The sequence below is a fragment of the Halyomorpha halys genome, unplaced genomic scaffold, assembly GCF_000696795.3.
Source record: "Halyomorpha halys isolate HHAL.00 unplaced genomic scaffold, Hhal_1.1 Scaffold474.1, whole genome shotgun sequence".
NCBI classification, from domain to species: domain Eukaryota; kingdom Metazoa; phylum Arthropoda; class Insecta; order Hemiptera; family Pentatomidae; genus Halyomorpha; species Halyomorpha halys.
This window is the reverse complement of record NW_027108830.1, coordinates 104,764-128,222: the sequence shown is the minus strand read 5'-3', so window position 1 is coordinate 128,222 and position 23,459 is coordinate 104,764. Positions and strand designations below refer to the sequence as shown.

At 30.4% G+C, this 23,459-nt stretch overlaps 1 protein-coding gene across 1 annotated transcript in view; it reads left to right on the top strand.

The window, feature by feature from the left end:
• The window catches only part of LOC106683244 (Krueppel-like factor 2), a 275,237-nt gene that overhangs the window by 249,082 nt on the left and 2,696 nt on the right, over positions 1 to 23,459 (top strand). The window lies entirely within an intron of this gene.

Here is a 23,459-nt window from a genome sequence, read left to right as displayed (position 1 = left end):
TTGAAGATAGTCATAATAATGATATTATATTGTTTGTACGAACGAGAGTATACTTTTATGAATGATAGAGAAGGAAACACGCGAGAGTTCCAGCAGATGTAAACTAATCATAACTTATAATAATAGGGGTATTTATGATATTGTGTTAAATGTCTTATGTTTTACTATGTTAAATGTTATAATTATAGCATTGTGACCAGCCCTATTTGAAGTCATGTTAAATGATAAATACATGAGAGCTCCTAGCGGATTTTCTGAGCTACTTGTTTAGTAACCTTACATTTACCTACTTCTTGTTATTGTTTACTTTTACAGTAATTTATTACAACATGCCTAAAATAAGTGAAAAGTTGAAGTGTAAAAGTTTGGCTACTTACACGATAACAAATAAAACGATGACAAGATCAGCTCGTGACGAGATTCTCCATTTAACAGATCTAGTAACAGACTCTCAGCCATGTTACATGTTATATCGTTTTGAATTGGTAAAATAAGGAAATACTTCTCCATTTAACATGTTAAACTAAAGATCATGAATAACCCTAATATACACTAGTTGCTCCTTGTTCAATCTTTCATTACTGACACTTGATCAATCAGCGAAAACCTGACTACAACACGAAACTATAAATTTCAGGGATATGCAATTGCTTTATACATATGAGGGATATTTATTTCTATTTATTTTATAACTATTTATGATACACTTGCACACATTTACCTTTTCTTAAATCTCTTTATCACAATACGTACAAATAAATATTATTATTTTACGTTACATTACTATGTTATGTCCGAGAATAAAAAATATTTTAATGAAGTACCAAGTGACGTATCACTTTACCATTGATTTACTCCATAAACCACTCTGTTATGGACTTGAGCTATTCCATTATAAAATCACCTAGCAGTATATCCCTCAAGCTTCCTTAATTTTTAATGGGCCAAACTTTTGGTTACTTACATAATGAAAAATTTCTGGCCGAGTAAACTTCAGTAGGAATTGTCAAGGTAATGGCCTCGGTATCAGAAGCTTTTAAATAATTTATCGATTGTTTAAAAATAAAAATTGGACATTTTAAAAAGGTTTTGTCATTTAATTTTCAATTATTAATTATTAATAATTAGGAAATGTTCACATTTTGTAGTTAAGTGTAAAGTCAGCAACATAATTAGGGTAATATATAGTAATGTCAACGAAGCGTTACATTTATTGTATAGTTTTGGACAGAAATCTTGTATATAATTATTTGGAGGAATGAGTAGTAATTTAGTTGCATTTATTACACGTGTAAACATTTTGAACAGTGCCATCACTACGTTTGAATTTATTAGACCCATTAAAGAAACTGTTTCTTAGAATTACTAAAACAGTTTAAGATATTACTACAATAACACATTTTACAAGAAAACATTACTACAAGACAACATTTTATGACAGTCATTAAACTTTAATTAAAACAACTTAAAATTTCATTAATCATAATTTAAATTCATTCATTTTTTATTCTATGTCAGACGGAAAAAAACAAAAAAAAACATGTATTTACTCTGAGAGATTTATATCGATGACTTCAGAAAGTTACCATTATACCGATGTGGTAGCCGGCATGCGAACGGATTAAAATTTTATTCTTATTTTATATTTTATTACCGTAATCAAAATTGACGTTTTTTGATTAATATATTTTTATATGACTTCATTGAATTATAAAACACCTTCTTTTAAAATATTAATTATTTTGATTCGACGTCTTTTGCACTGAATTCTATTTTAAGATTTCTAATATTAAAACAAATTCTAATATTCTAACACAAGGTAATATACGAAGCAGGCATCTAAGAATTTTATAAATTAGTAATATATATTAGAATGTAGGACTATCGTGGATAACAGGTTTGGTTTTTATAATGAAAGTATATGTACAACATTTACTTAAGAATAAACCTTTTCCTTTATAGGCGTGAAACTCTTGGGTCAGCAATATGGTTTATGTTCAAGATTTACCAAACTTGTTGTTCAGCAAATCTTTGTTAAATAAAAAAATAGTCAAAACATTAATAAGTTAAAAACAATTGAAGTTAACAACATTTTAAAACAAATTTTCCCAGAAGAGGTAATCCTATGGTTAGCCCAATAAGTGAGCAGATGAAACTGGAGAGGAGGAAAGCCTCGTTCTTAGTTCAAAAGAAATATTTGGAAAATAAAAATAAGAAATAAAAATTTCAGAAAACCTCGAGGCAATAACATTTTATAGGTGAAAATCTGGGGAAGATACGTTAGTTGACACCCTAAACTACAAGCGGTGATGGTCTTTAAATTCTCTTCTAAATCTCTAAAATGGGGTAGTCATTATACAGCTAGTTAGATCATCTTCATTATCCTTCCATGCAATTTTAGGATTGGTTGCAGGATTGTTATAGAAGTTCCAATCCAATTTTACAAAGAAAGAAAAATCTGAAAAATTAGTAGTACTCGTTGATCACCTGTTTCAGATTTACTCCTTCATTGAAGTATAATATTTTACTAGTCATTGGAAGCTGAATTTAATGAATTATATTTTATAAAACTACTATGTTTTTGATAAAGTAGAAAAGTAAAGAAACAAACCGATGATCAAAAACATGGGTCTTATTATGACCATGTATTCTTAATATCGATGTTTGATTTTCGATCTATCAGTTACTTACACATTTTATATCTGGTGTTATTTCTTATTTTAAATTTATCATAATTAGTCCATTTAACAAAGAAAATTTTGGGGAAAAAATAATTCTTAAACTAATTAACCGATGGTCTAAATGTTTTTATATTTTTTGGTTCTGAAACCATATTTCAGGTATGTAGCCAACAAAATTAAATATAATATTCAAATTACATTTAGATTTTTGCTTGTAAATAAGACTTTTTCGAAGATAAATATTCAATAAAATGTTAAAGGGGACAAAAGTTTGACCAAAATGCATAAATAAATTAAATATTACATTTAATTGAGTGTACAAAAAGGCATTTTTTTTTTTAGTTCTCTATGAAAAATGCATACAGTTCCCTTTTAACTACTAGTTGCTCACAAAAATCAACATTATATGCCCGAAACTAAATGTTTTTAATGTCAGATATGCGTGTTTCAACCGGCCATTAGAGGTTTTTCACAAAGGTGTGAAAAATCTTTCCCTCTTTTTTTTTTTTTTTTGAAGCGCTATATCGTCGGTTGGCCGTGAATAAAATGAATAATATCATTAAGGTGAATTTTGGAAAGAAAAGAATTAATTTAATATAATAATTTTGTTTTCTAGCATAAAAACTAAAAACGTTTTCTTTTATTTTCTCTGTTTAACCGGCGACGAACCTAAAATTCGAATTTAGCATCCCAGTAGCCATACAGAATCGTGTATAGACAAACACCTTTTTGAATCTTAAGTAATTGGATTGCATGTTTAAGCAAAACGTATCTATTGTCAACGTGGTTAGGAATAGTCGAAAACTATATTATTTTTTATCTTTAACGAATTTAATTGCATGATAGTTTAGTTTAATGTCAGAACAATAAAATACAACAATGAGATGAATGCAACAATGTGTACTAACTAAGATATCCTCGGAACCACATTTCTTGAGATAAAAGCTAACAGAGAAAGACTACTACATTTCCTGGTTAATTAATTCAAGCTAATGTAGCAGCCCTGTGTGGTCTTCATTTGTACAAGTAGCCATACCCATCATTAGCTCTTGTCCACTTGCGAAAGTCTCTCTAGGTGGTCTTTTATCGCTTCCTTAATGTCCTTCTGGGACATATTTCATTCATTAGGTGCTTCCACTCAGTAGGGACTCGTCGGTGGCCGGTTGGAAAACGATTAGCGTTCGGCCTAAGCATGAGGTGTGGCTTGGTTGTTCTTTAACACTCTGTAGTGGGTTCACCTTGTTATGACTTATTCAAAATAAGAAGATTACCAATAAGATTAAAAGTAGCTAGCTAATGTGCTGGAGTAAAGAGAAAGCAAGACAAAGTGTTGGGCACAATCGAGCCTAAGTGAGCTACTTCTCACTAATTTTGCGTCGATAGAAACGAATTTGCCAATGAAATTTTCGTATTTACTTCGTGTTTACTTGATATGAATTAGATATACATAACATAAAGGGCCGATTACGATTAACTATAATTTTTTTTATGAAATCGCTTTGAATATCGTCTATATTTGTGAATGAATGTGGTCTTCTACAAAGAATAATATCAGCTCTACATTACGCAAAGAATCCATTGCTATTTTATTCACTTATTAAAGTTTAAAAAAAATTACAATTTTTTTGTTTCTGTTTGGTTCTTGCTTTAGAGAAATTCATTATTTTGAATATTGAAGTGTTACTCGTCGAAGGCTGTAAACTTTTACGGTTTGGAATTGATACCTTCTTGTATCAACAAATAATTATCAGAACGAATAGAATATTTTCGGATATAAGTTCGGAGACCTTTTAAATATTTTCTCTTATTATTTAAATAATATATTTCAAATTCAATCATTAAATGATTATATTTCGAAACCCAATGTCTCTGAAATAATTACAGGAATTTTCAATATAGATAGTAGGAAGATGGTCTGAGTTGTGGTCAATAAAGGTACAAATTATTAGAAAAGCTATTTAATGTTAATCAACGTTTCGCTAGTTAGCCAGAAAAAGGGAAGTAGGTGTAGGTTTCTCCACTACTTCACTAATCGTCAGAAAGAGTTAGATTTAAATATATATATATATGTGTGTGTGTAAACTAACAGGATCATCTAATATCTTGTCTAATATTACAGCAGGCAAATTTATGCGATAAATGTAAGAGTAATTGTATAAAATATTATATAAAGATTATATAGAGTATATACAGAGAAACAGAAAGTAAATATAAATATATTGATAAAATAAAAATAGAAACGAAGAGAAAATTAGAACTATATAAATAAATATAGTGCGTAGTGAAACTACGACATGTAGCAACAGTAATGAGTAGTTGACAATCTTATAGACATGGAGTAAACATTTTATTGGTATAAAGATCGTACATTGGAAATGAGTGGCGATAAAATAGGCAAACATTTGATAAAATCTTGTTTTCATATAGCCCTGACGATGCCTTGCTAAATAGGGCGAAATGTTGGTTAATATTAAATAGTTTTTTCCACTATTTTGTACCTTTACTGGCCACCATATGGACTATTTTCTAACAATCTATATCGACAATTCCTCTAATTGTTTCAGAGACATTGAATAATGGAAATATATTTATTTAATCATTGAATTGGAAATATATCATTTCAATAATAAGAAAAAATATTTAAAAGCTCTTCGAACTTATATTCAAAAATATTCCATTCGTTCTGAGATTATTTGTTGATACTATGAAGGAATCAATTCTTCCCACCTCCGACCAGTAACACCTCAATATTCAAAATAACGAATCTCCTTCTAACAAGAACAAAAACAGAGTGAAAAAAAAGTGTGAAACCGCGCCGATAAAAGCCGAAACATTTCGGTTGTTAACTTTAAGTGGTAAGAAGCAGGCTTTAGAGTTTTTTCAAGGATGGCGTTAATTGCCACCCAGCCAGCTCTGCTTAATTGGTGAGGGATAAAAAATTAATTAGTGGATTTCGGTTGTATTAGTTAATCTGAACAAATCTTAACTTCTACCAATATGTGAAAGTTATTGGAATTTTAGGAATTAAAGTGTCTCACGAAACGATTTATCTGTATTAGTCTTTAAAATCGAGTTTTATAAACATCAGAGCACATTTAAGCGATTTGCTAAAAGAAAAATGAGGAAAATTGTTAATCTAAAGTTTTTTAGATTCTTAAATCATGCGTTTCCTATAGTAAACAATTAAATAAAAAAATGCTGGAAGATTATTGATTGACCGTGTGTATAGATGAATAGAATATGGTCCGGGTGCGGTCAAAAAAACTCAAATAGTAAATAATTATACTATTATTATTGAGCCAACGTTTCGCCCCACGTTGCTGGGCTTCGTCAGGGCTAAAAAAGATACAAACACTTGACATAGTACAAAGAAGAAAAAACATCGGTGGAAAATAACAGGGGTATACAATGAAAAGTAAAATATAATAAGAAAAATTAAAGGTTGTAAATAGTAAATGAAAAGTGTAATAGTATATGTATGTATAGTGTATCCTCCCAATACAAACGGCTCACTCTGTCTTTGGCTCCCGTCAAAACAGGTATGAATTCTGTCACATCATTTGATTTTATTCTTTTCTTTTGTCTTCTCTTAATTTTTACTTTCTTTAATATTTCTTCTCTTATTTTATCTCTTATCTATCTGTTACTATTACTCTTTTCATTTACTATTTACAACCTTTAATTTTTCTTATTATATTTTACTTTCCATTGTATACCCCTGTTATTTTCCACTTATGTTTTTTCTTTTTTTTCTTCTTTATACTATGTCAAGTGTTTGTATCTTTTTTAGCCCTGAAGAACCCCTGCAACGTGGGGCGAAACGTTGGCTCAATAATAATAGTATAATTATTTACTATTTGAGTTTTTTTGACCGCACCCGGACCATATTCTATTCATAAATAAAAAAATAAATGAACGTATAGGATCTCCACCACCAAATTACCTCATGAATGTTTCACTGGTATAGGATATGTCACACTACAGCTTCGGGTTGGTAGTCGAAGTGATCTAGTGGTATTTTCGTCAACGTCAACAGTCACTTTACCTATGATAGGTAACCGATATGTTCCTAGTATTCAGGATTACCTAAAATACCACGGGCGTTGGCAGAATTTCTCCAAGGGAGGCAGGCCTCTGCACATTACACAAAAAAAAAAAAAATATTTATATATAGTCCATTCTGAAATATTGGGTTAAAAGAAAGAGCCATTCTGAAAAGTTGGGTTAAAAGAAAGAGATATAATTCCGCATCCCAAGAAGTGCCCCCACCATTTTATTTCTACTTCATAAAATTCAATCATTACTTTTTCAATTTTTGTTACCTATAATCACCATAAATTATTGATAATGGAATTTGCAAATCGAGCATAAACTTAATTATTGTACATAAATACATATAATAAACGCAATGAATACCAAAATATAAGAGGTGATTAAGAATTTTGCTATGAGAGCATCAGCCTCCTGGGATAGCTGGCAAAAATATTAACCACATATTCTGGGATGGTTGCCTTCTTTGATTTAACTAAACCAACCATCAAATAAGTTTACTATTTTCTTTATTTTTTTTTCTTGGATCCCAAAAATCTAAAGGTTAGCAGGGAAGAGTCTTTTCCCCTGTCCGCGCCCTTGTAAAATATTGCAACAAATATATGTATCAATTTTTGCTTTATTCCTCAATTCACACCTGTCAAATAGTAAACAACCTGGGCAACCATCAGCTCAGACCGGGTTCGGAGCAAAATGATACTGCTTACCCAGAGGAATAGAGTACTGGTGATATTTAACATATTCCAATGATAAATTCACTTATTGATTGGAGAAGTTTGTTGGGGGGTGCGGTCAGCAAAGAACAACATAAGTAAACAAAACCATATTTATTTATTTTATGCCGACGTTTGATATTATTCCAGAGATGTAAAGTTTATTATGTTCATATAAATTAATATATTATTTTTACAAAATAACATATGTTTCCCCAGTATATTATTTTTACATTAATTAATTATCATCCTGGAATTATTAAGTTACCTTATATGATAAAGGTATTATTCCTGGAATTATTTATGTTGTTCTTTGCTGACCGCACCCCCCGACAAACTTCTCCAATCATTAATCTAAGGTCAACTATCTACACCTCATTATAAACTCACTTAATTTAATTGTTTCACTTATATTATCTATCACTAGATTTTTTTTCTACGGTTACTGAAATATTTCCTAAAATTTACTTCAAATTAGGCTTTAAAAAAATGGTTCAAATTAGGAAATTATTTCATTAGTAAAATAAAGTTTGTTGTTGATAAAAAAGCATATTGAGAAAGTTGAATCCGCTCTTTAAAGTGGAAATTGTTCGATCATATTCCGGTTGCGGGTGAAACATCAATAAGCAAGGGCCAGTTTGAGAAAAGCAAGAAATATATATCATTTTATGAGGAAAAAAAGGTTCGAATGTTTTTTGAGGACTTAAGATATCTATATATATGTGCTTTTTTTTTTGCATCCGTGTCTGGCAATATTTAAGATTTAGTTTTTCCTTGAATTTTCAGCATTTTACTGAAGAAAGAAAAAGAACATTTAAGTTTATTTTTGGAAAATCTTATATGTTTATGAACAAAAAAATATTAACTATTGAAAAAACGAATTAAATATATACATTATTAATGAACAGGGTTAGAATATAAGGTATAGTCCTCAGGAGGTTACTAGAACCTATGAGAATAATAAGTATAATCTGTATAATTCAATTACTTATAATCAAAGTTCAATATATATTTATATTCACATGTTCAAATCTTTCTTAAAAATACAATAATATCATCTTATGTTTGCCAACTATGATTAATAAATTTCCAATAATGTTATATGAATATCAAATATGAATCATCAATTTCAATTCTTTTACAATTGGATGTGGAAGGGACTGGAAGGTGAGAAGGTTATTTGGGCAATGGATGCAACTAGGAATGACATTTCATAGGGAAAAGGATATGACGAAGAAAGCTACGGTTACTTATGAACCTGGAGATGGAAAACGGGTCATATACGAATAAACAGAAGATTTGAATACAAGGAGATTAAAAATGTATTATGGAGGCCACAATTGAACAGTTTGGTATAGCGATTTAAGGAAATTTTTGCGACGGAAGCAATGGAAAATCCACTTTAACACCTAATAAAATTGATAGATACAAAGTAATTAATTAGATGTTTCAATTTCACTGAAAGAGCCTCCACATACCGTAAAACTGCAGTCAAAGTTGTAGGATTTTAGGAGCCTACGGGACTTTACGGTGAAGAAAGTGTCAGGGTTTTTCAGAAACGGGTTTGGTCAAAGATGATTCCAATTTCAATAGTCTCCAATGGTTGGATAGATTTTAAAAGGGTTATTATTAAGGAATAGGGTTAGAATATAAGGTGTAGTTTTAAGCAGGTAATTAGAACCTATAATAACAAGTATAACCAATATAATAACGTGACTTACAATGAAAGATTCATATATTAACCGGTAGCTAGAGATTCATAAATCTTTAAGTCCGCTCCCCAGATAGACAAAGTAACTTACAATGTGTTTCTCTGTATTGAAAACATAAATACATCGCAGCAGGTGAATCCGTTTAAGAAATACCTGTTGCGCTATCGGGCTCACGCATGCGTGGCCGCATTTTCATCTCAATGGAATTTATGGCCTCTCACCTAACAAATGAGTGTATGTAAATGTAAATCTGTCCTAGCCCCCCGCCATGGTAATGGCCAGCTTCGGCTGCCCCCGGTTTTGAACGGATATTATCGAAATGGTTCGATTTATCAACTACCAACCTCACACTATCGAGAGATAAATTACGCCAATCGATAGGAGAGTAAGATATTTTACGTTGCATACATCCGAGTTCTTATCTCTTCTTGTAGTTAATTAATCCACGCAGATCCTACAAGGTGTATGAGCATTACATGATGAAGTGTTGAAGATATCTCATCCCGCTGTTTTGCCGCTACAAATAATGATCAGCGTAAGTGTACTACTAGGAAAGAAAAAATATGACTAACAATTGAAATAATATAATTATTATCGATGGGCCTATTTGAGCAAAATGGTACCTAAAATTATCAAATTTCTTAATGTTACAATTTTGAGCAGAGTAATGCAAACATAACTTTTCGTATTACTCATATTACTTACGTGTCGTAGTAAAATGACCCAGAATAGGTGTTACAATAGTGAAATGTTAAGTTAATATTAGAAAAATAAAAACAAGTGCTATTGGCCAAACGAAGATAATCGGTCGCCGTCAGTAGGCCGGGGAGTTTCCTTGAATGGACCGTTAACTATTTTATTTTTAATGCAGTATCACGTGAATAACTGAATAAGTCAGTAAAATATTTAAAAAAAAAAAAACTGTGAGTTTTATTTCTTCATTTAAAATTTTTATAACAAATCAAACAATCCAGATAAAATATTTTGGAACACAGGAGTTTCATTATTCATTAAATGTTACTTTATTAAAATCAGAGGTAGTATTTTATTTTATTTTTTTACATTTTGTAATCTTATAATAATGTGTGAATTTATGAAATGAGTTTTAATTTTATTCATCTGAAAAAGTTTAATGAAAATGAGAAATTAAGTGTTAATTTATAATTAGGCTAATCTAAAACAAACAATAACCATCTTTTGAAAATAATCATTTTACACATGAGTCAGAAATACGACGTTTTAAATTAAAACTGGATTGATAATAATAAAAATGTCATTATCTATTATCTATACCAGATACAAATACATTATATTGTATAGTTCAAAAAAGGTCCAAAAGATTAGCCTCGGTATGGTAAATTAATGCAATATAAACCAAAGCAAATCATTGTCAGGTTGCCTCATTGAAGGCAATTAGCAACACGTCCCAGGTATAAGGGATAACTGAGTAAACAGTGATTATTAATTACGCAAATAAACGCTCTATAACACTATCAACTAACAACTATCAGTAGCAACTATACCCAAACTAGAGAACTTTTACTGGTTTATATTTTTATAATTTTTCTTTTTCTCCTCAAAATTTGACTTTGAACAAGATTAACAACGCTGCATGTACTAGTCGGGAAATCTAAAAATTATTAGCGGAACAGATAGGAACGATTAATAACATGACTGTGAAATAACATAATCATAATTGTATGATTGCATTGTTTGTTTTTTTTAAGTGGGGTGGAGAGTTTTAGTGGATTTCATAGCCTTTCAACGAGTCCTATACATTATTCACAGTATGCAAATACTGTATCCAAAATGTTGAGTTTTTGAGTTGTGTAAATGAAGTTATCTTTTCTTCATTACGTTTTTCTTGCTGTTTCTCAGAGCTTTATTCCACATATAAAATCTTAAAGGTCTTAAGAAAAATACTTTAAATCGAAACCGTTTTGTCGTTATAGTGTTAACAAATAATTTATAAATAAATGTATTTAATTTTAGTTTTCTTCCTTGTAATATATTACTTTAGTTGAATAAGTGATAAGCCAAGAGATATAAGTATTTTTTTCCTTATCTACCTGAGGCTGAACCAAATTAATGCTCTAATATGAGAAAACCAAGGCCGATGTAGCCGATTGAATTGAGGGGGTACCTTAGCAACCTCTTGTCTGCAGCGACATCGGTTCGATTTCAGACGAGGCTGTTTACTTTTATTTCGAGGCCGTCCCGCGAAAAGAGAACTCGACCATCTCACTCTGAATAGATTGGTTACCTGTACGATTATACCTTATTTAGGAGATTAGGATTATTTACAATGTTCATATACCCTATGGCTTCTCATCCACTCAATCGCAATCTTTATGTTTCATTGTAATGATGATTTAGGTCATTAAAAGACCTGAAAAGCTTATTTATAAGCTTTAAAATTTCTTTGCCATTTATGTATTGTATTAGTCAATAAATTATCGAATCATCACCATCACGATTGCATAACCATACTTAATCAAAACTCAGAAACAAAGGCAGAAACATGAAGGACAGTTACAAAAACGATACACCTTTATAAACGGTGGAGACAAAGCTGGGAGTCTTGTTAGAGGCTCTACGTGTATCTCTTTGAATTGATTAACATCTGCAATGAGATCTGTGCACTATTCTGAGAAGTTGTAGGCGTCCCCATCTTTAATTTAACACTCTCGTCAACTAATAGTGGCTTTTCAAACGTGAACTTATTTTTCATACCAGTTGTTAGTGAAGTGCGGAATGGAGGGGACGTAAAGTTCCTAATAAATGAACTATTTTTTTCCGCAAAGGTACTATTCAAAATCTTAATCTGTATTATTCTAAAAATAAAATTATGAAAAGAGATGAACGAGTTTAATTTTATAATCGGATCAGATTCTTAAGATACATCCAAGAAAGTGCGGATATATCGTCCTTGAAAGAAAAAAATGACAATCCTGGAAGAAGCTACAAAACTGTATTGATTCATTATAAATATGTATTTAAACGCATAAATTAGAGAAATAAATTAACTTGTCATGGTAAGAATGAATTTTATTATTCGATCGCATGCAATAAGTCAATAATTTCATTTGGTCGTGTAGGTTAATTGTTAATGAGTTTTCTTGATATTTATCTTTACTATCAATGTATTGTGAACTGAGTAGTTTCAAAGTGTTTGACGTGTTACTTAGATACATTATCTTTCTAATCGTCATTTATCATAATTATCAAATTCTATGACCTTTAGGGGAGCAACTTTAGCTCATATTAAGTAGTTTTATATCTATTTGAGTTTTTTCTTTGACCGCGCACGGACCATCTTCCTTTTAATATTATATTTTCCTTAACTGACCCGACTAAGCTTTTTTTTTCTTTTTTTTTTTTTGTATCACTCATTTCATAATATACGGTTAGTCGTCATATGCCCTGATCGAGTTCATACCAATCTTATAAACTGGAAATTTAAAATCTTTTGAAGTTGTTTCCTTTTAAACTTAAAGTCATTTGTATAATTTACAACATTTGTAGGACATTTGGACAGTAGGTTAAATGAAATGAAAAATAAACTTAAACATTCTTATTCATATTGCTTAAATATTCGCATTTTGTATATAAAACCCTGAGCTATACTCATTTTAAACATGATACAAATGGTCGTTAACGATAATATATTTACATCGTGAATAATAATTTTTAAAAAAAGAGTGGAGTGAAAAAAGAACAAAAGTAATAAAAAAAAAAATTCAAATATTTAGGATGTAATACGTACAATATAGTAATAATTTCGACTAGAGAAGGAATCGTTTGTTGAAAAGTAGGGATTTAAACACGGGAACTGTAAGTGAATGGCGTATGAAGGGAGGGATAGAGTTCCAGAGCGAGGTAGCTCGGTTGGGGAAGAACTTGTATGTAGCAGTAAGAAGGGGAGGAATGTAGAAGTCAGATGAACAGGCCTTAGTTGTTCAGAATTGATCGGAGGATGTGAATTAAAATCTCAGTAGAAATGTAGTGTACTGAGAAGTTTCTAGCATACCAACTTATCTAACATAAAATAATTAATCCATTACCCAATAGGTTAGACCGTAAAGAAAAAGGGAAATGCTGTTATTTATTATGTTGTAGGCTATTTAAAAATAATTATAATGTTAGAAAAACAATGTTCAGAGAAATTTAAAAAAAATCGCAATCAGCTTCCCGATTCTACTAAAACATAGTGTTGAGAAACATTTTCTTTTTGTAATATGGAATGTACAAAAATTGCCAATCCTACTATGATCCATCAATCCGAACCGGATATCCTTAAACTTATCCAGATATCGAATTATACAATAATAATTGTTTCTTTCAATCCATACCATTAAAATATTGGGGTGGGAAAGGGGTTTAATTATTCTATTATATAAGTAACGAAGCCTGTTCCTGCAAGTATTTAATAGAGGTAGCCAATTCACTGCCACCTCGATAGTATCCTGTTCAATTATAATTTTATCAACTGATCAAATAATTATAGGAGGCCTCGTGAGAGCGACCTTTACGCCTGTGACAATGCGACCCAACAAAGGCGCGTGATTACTTCCCCCAAGTGGCACGGAACTCTGGCCAAATATCCAGGAACTGCTATTAGGTTGCTGTTGGAAGATATGTAAACGATTTAATCTAATATATTAAAATCAGTATTTGTTCGTATTTTGTTCACTGCCAAACCGTTCATCTGATTTTTATTAAGTTGGGCTAAATTATCAGGATTTTCCCGGGAAGTTTGAAGGCTATTCCGATTTCTAGAGGAAAAAAAGTTACTTACAAAATTAAGCATTTTTGCAGTGTAGCTCAGAAAGTATACATTTATTCATATTTTATATATTATAAATATGTCAATTTATGATGGATAAATAAATTTTCTCGAAGGTGAAAAAAAAATCAACTAAATCGGACCAGTATTAACGATAATACACAGAATTTTAAAAAATCCTCAATTTCTCTGGTAGAAAAAAAGTTATGAACAAGTTTAAACGTTTTTTGGTACGTATCCAAGAAAGTATACATTTTTGATGTTTTTATATACCAATCGATTACTTCATTTTTCATAATTGGGGTGTAAAATATAGAATATTGAACTTTTACCCACATTATTTAAAAGAGTGTAGAATTTTCGCAGGTTCTCTTTGAATTTTGTTTATTTTATTATTATTTCTTGAAAGCTATAATAAACTCGTCGATAGCTGAATGTATGTTTAACCCGTAGTACTCCTATTTTTTTACCAGATATTTTATTATATAATTTTATCTACCGCTATAAACCAAATATATATAATAAACAATTACTTCTATCATTAATCAAATGTGTAAATAACTAACTACAATAATTGATATCTAACTTTCAATTTTATTCAATTAATCTATTTAAATTCCTAAATCTAGTAATTGCGAAGCATTGCCGGGACTACTAGTTATATTTATATGATTTGGAATTTAATGTTAGTAATAATGAAACTCACTAATACAAATATTTGATTTTAATTTTTATATTTAATATTTCTGAGTTTATTAATTGCAGTGCTTATCTCGTTTCCTCTCCGCTAACACTCGCTCATAATGATTCTTTGAAAAACATAACTGTTTCTCGTCTACGCTTCGCCGAATATACCCTCCTTACATTTCTTAATCTACGACAGATAAGGGGTTATGGAAAGCTGTGACCGGCATGTGTAACCAATGAGGACCCCTGTAAGTGGACGCTGTCTGTTGAAAGCCGTCGTGTTCCAGTCTTCGAGAAAACGCTGCCGTGACTGATAGCCCCGGCGCCGTCCTCCTTTGTCCGTCACCTCAAAGTCTGCTTCGCGGTCAAGTGGCAGTAAACGTTTATCGGAAGGACATGTCCTGAGTATGTTAGATTGAGTAAGGATTAGTTCGAGAATTCAATGTCAACAAGAAATTTTTCACTATACAACTCAACCAGGTACACAGTTGTAGATTCCTTTTAAAGTAAATCATTATATCTGACCTTCATCCACGATGTTTAAAATAATAATAATAAGAGATCCTTTCAAATTCTATCTTATCTATGTGCAAGGCTGGATTTACCAGTTATGCTCCTAGAAGAGTACGTACGTACCAGGTGGCGAATAGTGGACTGTTTCGGCAATCAGACGACAGTCAATGTAAAGGAAACAACTACAACAATCAATGTAAAGGAAACAACTACAACAGTCAATGTAAAGGAAACAACTACAACAGTTCAATGTAAAGGAAACAACTACAACAGTCAATGTAAAGGAAACAACTACAACAGTTAATGTAAAAGAAACAACTACAACAGTCAATGTAAAGGAATTAAATGTTTTTAGGTCAACATTAATTGGAAAAGTACCATTAAAATCCAGAAACGTTTTTGTAAGTAATCAAAATATAAATGTTACTAGATATTTTATTCCGAAAAGAAAGGAAACAGAAAAAAAAATTTATACTATTGCGTTTCCAAGGCAGTGGAAATCTTTTCCAAGTCAAAAATAACTTTTTTCATGTTAATTGAAACTTTTTTAATTTCACATGTAACCTTTTCCATACCAACTGTAACAATTTTCTAATCGGTAGATAAATTTTACCATTTCAATTGCGACCTAACCGGACTTGAATAATTTTATGAAAATTATATTTTATATCTTTTAGTAATTAAAAATAATTATGTTAAATTCAATAATGTCTTCAAATAATTTCAGCATATTCATCCGACATTTATTTCATTCAATAGATAATTCATATCAATTGCTAATTTCAACTGGATATAAAAGTTTTAAAAAATATTTTAATTTAAAAGGTTAAACTTTGATGGTTAACAACTGTCATCATGTTTTAGAGGAATTATATGTTTACTCACTGTTTATTTATTTTTCCCTCTATTAAATTGATTAATTCTTATATGCTTGAACCCCAGGCTCACATAAGAATTTTTTTTAACATTATTGCAATATTCTATTATTTTTTTTATTTTACTCCTGAACCACTTAATCAGCGATTCACAAACGGTGGTTTGCAGACCATAGGTGGGTCGCGGTAGAATTCGGCAACACACTTTTTTGTGAGGATTCAGTGATTATTTTATTGAGAAAAGATGCCTAACCGACCGCACATACTATCCACCGTTGTGAAGAGAGGGCAGAAAAAACTGTTAGGCCTGAAAGAGTCCTAACATTAAATCTGACCATGTCTATGATAAATTCGATTAGTAACAGATTTTCTATAAAATAAGCTTAAAACAAGGATATTCACTAAGTCTTTCTTCTCTTTGATAGCACTGAAATAGTTTAAGGGAAATTTTATTATAATTAGAAATTAAAATTACTTTGGCTCAGCGAGTAATCGTGAACCGTAATCATAAATGCAGCAGGTTATCAGATAATTGTAATCCCCTATTACAATTACTTATAATTTTATCTCTACAAAATTATAAATCTCAGTAATTTTAATTGGAATTACATTTTGCCTACATAGATTGGCAGTAACCATGGGCGTACTCGAAGGGGACAGGAGGAGTTAGCTGCCCCCTCCTAGAAGTGATAAACAATTATTATTATAAAATATAATAAATTAATTTTTTCAAACAAATAACTATAATAACTAACAAAAAACTCCTATAATTATATATAATTTTCTTAATATTTTGGTTTCATTCCCCTTTTCCGTGCTGCAATGTCACAACCTGATTGATATAAATGGCTTATTCCTCCTAGTTTTGACCTGGGTACGCCCTTGACAGTAAGTGTTCGTTTAACATTCAGTTTGCTGATAATCAATTCATTGCTTCTGAAGTATAGTAGGCAGATTACAAGATGAGGAAAATGCTTTAGGAACGTTCGATTTGTAAAAAGATGGAAAAATGAGAAGATTTTTTACGTGACCTACAATGGACAATATGACATTCTAAATGCAGAAGAAAATTGAGAACCTAAGCATTGAAAAAATCTTAATAAGCATTTTAAAATTCTTTAAAATTATTTAATTAACTTAAATTATTAAGAGTACAGCAGTGGTTTCAAACCGGGATTCCGCGAGCCTCTTCCAGGGGCTCTGCAAAAAAATTTATTAATGTGTCATTCCCCGTCAACTCAACAGTTTTAAATCATACTACTCCAGATTTTTTTATGTTTTGTGTAGGTATCCTTACCTTTCTTATTTTTTTTTTTAAATACAGCATTTGAGACTTAATTTGCAATAAATGATGATATAAAGGTTCTGTCATTTACCTACTTCCACCAAAAAGGTTCTGCCATTTTCCTACTAGTACCAAAAGGATTCCGCAGCCAAAAACAATCTTGAGGAGGCCCCTCACCTCCGGATTTTAAAAATAGTACCATTTAGAATGGATACTTCACGAGTAACAAATAAACATTACAGGTAACCTTAAAATACCAAAGGTAGTAAAAGGTAATACCCAACACGATGTATTCCTTTTTTTCACAATAAAGCACTCACTAATTCACTGTTTCTTTTCAGTTTTAGAGGGATCGGAAAAAAAAAAACCAAAACAAACAATTGATAAACAATATCACCATATTTATCAACAACGTCCTCTATTTCTATCCAAAATTGACTTCAGTGCTCTTCTTTTGATCTAGAAAATTGATTTCTTTTTTTTAACCATTTTTATAAAAAGATCAAAGATAGCGTCGCTGAAACGAACTCAAGTAAAGAGAGAGGGAGGAGAGCTGTATAGACAGCTGTTGAATATACCAGGACATTCATCACAGCTCCTCCATTACGTCTGCAATTATTCATAGAGCTTTATTTTAATTGCTCCATATATACTCGCCTCTGTCATATTAAACTACCTCATTCGATAAATACTATCTCTTGCATTCATTCCTATATCATAGTGTCGCTACTTTATTCCTTCTGTGTTTACTGATTTATTCATATTATTCGAAACTTATTTCTGTTTACCGGGTTTCTACGTTTGCTAAACGGTTGTATAATAACAAATAGTTGTAGAAACAATTATTTTGATTTAAATATCTCGAATACTAAGCGAGGGGCTAGGTTGTGTTTAAATATTTATGTAAAAGTTATCAATTTATTCCTTTAATAATAAAAAAAGATTATTTAAAAATAATTTTATTATAAACTGCATTTTACCTCAGGAAAACTCAGGTCTAGAAAAATGAAAAATAAAAATAAAAAACCAAGCAGATACAGGAAGGAGGGGGGCGTGAATAAAAAATAACGCACCGTGTGTTGTTAAACCGAACTAACGAACTGCCCTATTTTTTTTCCATTCAAATCCGTTTATAGATTTTTTTTTTTTATAAATGATTCAGCATTAACTATTTTTTTTCAATTTTACTATATCTTTATTTTATTAAAGTCTTCTCATTTTTATTATCTAAAAAACACTGTAAATTTGTACCATTACAAACCATGATACTGGATGCAGTATTTTGAAAGGAAGTACTGTTACTACACCAACGGTTATGCAAGGAGGTGATTTGTTCAGAATCACACTCGACCGCCAGATTTTCACCCAATTAAGGTTACCCACTTTATGAAGCTAGATGGACCCCGTAGGAGTCCTGAATCCACAGGGCTGACTCAACGGCTAATTTTTATTATCTAACATATAAAAATGAATATTTGTTTGTTCGTGTTTTATGCATTGACATGCCGTTCATCCGATCATCATATCGGGCTTTTTGCGTAATGTGCAAGATTTTACCGGGAAAAATATAGATTGGCCAGATTTTTTCGGTAAAAAACTAAATTATTGACAAAATTAAGTATTTTTGCGCGTAGCTCAAAAATTATACATTTTCTTCATGGTTATTATGTGCCAATCGATTTGTATCTTTCTGGAGAATAAAAAAAATATATTACTGATTCTATTTAATGATTTTTATTTGCTAAAAATTTAAAAAACGTAATGAGGATTTCAGTAAAGTACGTCAAGAAAATATTTTTAGGATAAAAGCAAATCATAGCGTCGTCTGAAACCCTCAAATACCATTTTTCAAGGAAATTAAAAATTAGAAATTTTTTGCCTTGATTTATTTGGAAGAACTTTTTTTTTTAAATTCTGGTGACCATTGTTCATATGATCGCTCCTCTGCATTTTAACTAATTCCTACGTTCATTGCAAAGCTGAATATCTCCTCTTCTAACTTACATTAACAAATTTTAGATTTAAAGCCCTTCTTATAAGTGGCGAAATATTAGTTTCAAATAATGGAAAAACTTTCTAACATTTCATTTTATATGTATTGTTCTAATTTGTTCAATTAAATTAAACGAGGAATGTACTCTTAGGTGTAGCTTATAGAGCCCTAGAGAACTGCCAAGTTTTAATTTTATTGTAGATTGGTTGAGTCATATTTAAGTTCATTATATTTTTTTGATTTTTCAAAAGAAATCAAAGGCGAAAATGTTTGGCCAAAAAATTTTATTTGACGATTTTTTCGAATATTTGTGTTTAAGGGTTTCTTGAGGTGCTAACAACGAATATCAACCCCAAAATATCTTTTACTACACTTCGGTAAATCAGTATTCTAAATTGTTTCAATACAGTACTAAAATTAAAGCACAATGAACGTTATTATATAAAAAAATTTATATTTTATGTAGAATATATATGACAATATCAATGATAATCTAACTGTCTAAAATAATATGAAAATATCAACTAAATCGGACTAGTATTAACCATTATACAGCGAAGTTAAATGTTACCATCTTGCCGGCTTATCACCTCATCTATACATTATTTAATATCAAAGTTTCAATAGTGTTCAATTAATGTAGGATAAATGCATCCTCAAATAGGGCTACAGTGAATAATAGCAATTTATATACTTAATTTCTATTAAAATATGTGTTTATTCATTTATTTTATTTGTTTATCGCCTGTAATCGACAGTGTCATTGGATTTGTACAATATATATATATATATATATATCATTAAATCATCAAATATATATATATATTTAGATCTGATGATGTGATCAATCTTCTTCTAGAAATTCTTAAATTTTTCAACACTATTTTCATTAACTTGGAGGAGGTATTCGGGTTTTCCCAATAAATTCATCTCAGGCCCTAATTATCCTTTTGAAAAATAAATTTCGTCTCTATGAAACATCTGTAACGTTTTCAGTGCCTTTTACGAGTTCCAGGCTCACTGATTTCCTAAATCTTTCCTGTTCAGTACCGTCAGACATCCAGACACACTTTTTTAAAAATTAATTTAAAGCAATCCTTAGCAATGGTGATGATTCCTATGCACACCAGTGTTACATCATCAATATATTTCTGATAATTAAAAAATACGATAGTTGAAAGTAAAGTGGACTACTATAATAATAATAAATAGGGAATTGTATCAGACGGAAAATATTTAGAATAAATCAAAAATTAAAAAAAAAAATTATTAAAAGATAAACCAACAGTTAGTTGAAAGGAATAGAAAAAATAATGATAAATAAGTAATTAGAAAAGAAAAAAATAAAGAAGGAAGGAAATGTCTTATATATGGGATTTAATAATTTGATTACTAAATGTAATTTTTTTAGGTAATAATAATGGGATGCAAGTATCTCAATGTTTCCTCACAGTTATTATCATTTAGTGCATCAGCACTACAGTAGTACAGTCTGTCAGTATGTGTTTAACAGTTAGTAATATACACTATATACATACTTACACAATAAACAGTTACACTGTATGTTATAGATGTTGACTTTGATGGTGTCCTACTCATCAGCAGCTAGTCTTGTTTTAGTTGAGTTTGTCCGATTCGTAGTATGGTCAATACAACTAACATTTTTTTTTTTTGGAGGGGGGTGTAAAAGTGACACTAAAAGACTTAATGGAAGATTATTGATTGACCGAGTGAAAGATGAATGGAATATGGTCCGGGTGCGGTAAAAAAAAACTCAAATAGTAGAATTATACTATTTTAAAAATATTAAAATTAATATATTAAAATCGATAATAATGCTATAATAAGTAATCGATGATTACGCACCCGAACCATATTCCATTCATTTAAAAGACTTAATCTTTTAATTTCTTTGTTTATTTTTATTTTTTCTTAAACACCGAATAGTATACAAAGTATTGTACAAATTAAGTTATGTACAAAAAGAATGTGCAATAACATTACGATTTGAGATAGAAGGAATGTTTTCTCTCAATTGGAGTTGACCTGTTCGACCCGGTTCGTTCCATCATTTCCTTTTACAGTGGAGATGTTTCCCTGATAAGTTGTGGTGCACCTCCTCACTTTCCATTCCTGCTACCACTACCGCCCTTCCAAATTGACCAATCATAAAACAGTTATGCTCCCAGGATCACCCGATTTCTCTGCTGTGTCAAATGGCCTTTTTAAGCCCCTTCCGTATTTTCTTGTATTAACGTGTCAGAAAGATCAAAATGTCAATATTTTAAAGTAATCTTTCAATTTTTTTATTGAATTTTCTATCTAAAAATCAGTATCGCTAAGTTTTCAATGTTATATTATTATAACTTTCAATTAAACATTTCATATATACAGGACCAAGGACTTACATATACTTATTAATTACATGTTTAAATTGTTTAGTTTTATTAAGTACGTTAGTAATTGTATTTCTTAATGGGCTGTTAAATAAAAACATCATTATTATCTGATCATTATTTTGGATACTGCTATACAAAACGACGGAAGCTTGGAAACCCACTTACACAGAAACCTACAAGTAAAACGTGTCCTTCACTGAAAAGGACACATTCGGCGGTTAGCTAATCTCTATTGAGTGAGCGCAAGTCCACAGTTGTGATCTATTTAAAACGGTAAAAATAACTGTAAAAGCAGGAATATCGAATTTTTTATATTCTCGCCTCTATAGCTTGTTTTATACAATTTTACCATATTTTGTACGATATTACACTAGTAATAAAAATGCAAATAATTAAATTAAGCTTATATATACCAGAACGTATTGGGGGTACATCCAATTGAATGGGGTAATTTTTCATAAGGATTGTGTTTGTAAATTTGATTTGCCGAATTCATACTGGGTACTTTTTTTTGACAACGAACAAACGGTACAAAAAAATCCAAAGAAGAAAATAATTTCAGAATTTTATTTTACGAAAAGATCCGTAAATACTTCATAATAGTAATGTATTTTAGTTTCCTCGGACATTTGAGGAAACTTAAATTATGATGACTGATTCGAATGGTAAATTGAATCCATGACTTTATTCTTTAGTTTTTGTTAGATTTTACACCCAAATCTTCAAATGCCATAAAAAATGTTCAGGTTTTGGTGATTTATGCCTTTACAACTTTTAGTAAAAAAAGTGTCTGATATGAATTCGTCTTGAAATCTGATTTACTATCAAAATCTGCAAAAGAATCCTCCTCTCATAGAAAAGTATATCTCAAAACTCTAATAATAGGGATGTATAATATCTATGCTATGTTAATTTATTTAAAATATACGCATGTTTTGTGTAGCTAAATATATATGTAGGAATTTTGCTTTCCAAATGTTTTTACAACACACTAATATGACCAACACAATAATGACACAGATTTTTAAACTTCTAAGTTATTCTTGCAAGTATAGGAATTTATAACCTATTCATATATTTATATCCTACATTTTAATATCCTTCTATAAGTTTATAAATGTGTATGGGTTTGACTAATATGAGCTATCAAAAAGCCTCCATTCTGTGTGTTAAAAGGTTAGTAGGAATGAAATATAGGTTATGGCAGAGGAGCTAGAATAGACTAGGGCAGTGGTTCCCAAACTGCTCAAGTACTCCAATTGCATCCAGGGGTCCCACAAGCGAATGATATTTTGTCAAAATATTTAAAAAATAAAACAGCAAATATACATATTCAACAGCTCTAAGGATAACTGTGCCACAATTTTATTAGCCCTACAAGGGTGCCATGAATTTTTTTTTAGCCAAAAAAATGTACCTCAACAAAAAAAGTTTTGGTACTTCTGGGCTGGGATAATGGAAAGGGCAATTGCCTTTGGATGTTGCAGCATCACTGGAAAGTATCAGTCTCTAGACATTATATAGGATAAAGTTAAATTGGCAAAAAACTTGTCTCCTAATCTAGAACTTGTTGGTTTTATGGCTAGGAAAATAGAAAGAAGAATGCTGAAATCAAAATTCCAAATGTTTATTAATCTAGACTTAAGTGATATCCTAATAGAAATTCAAAGAGAGCCTTGACAAATTTAAGTTACTTAAAATACAAGCATTTAAAATTCAATAAATCTATATCCATTATTGTTTCAAAAAACTTTTAAACAACAGG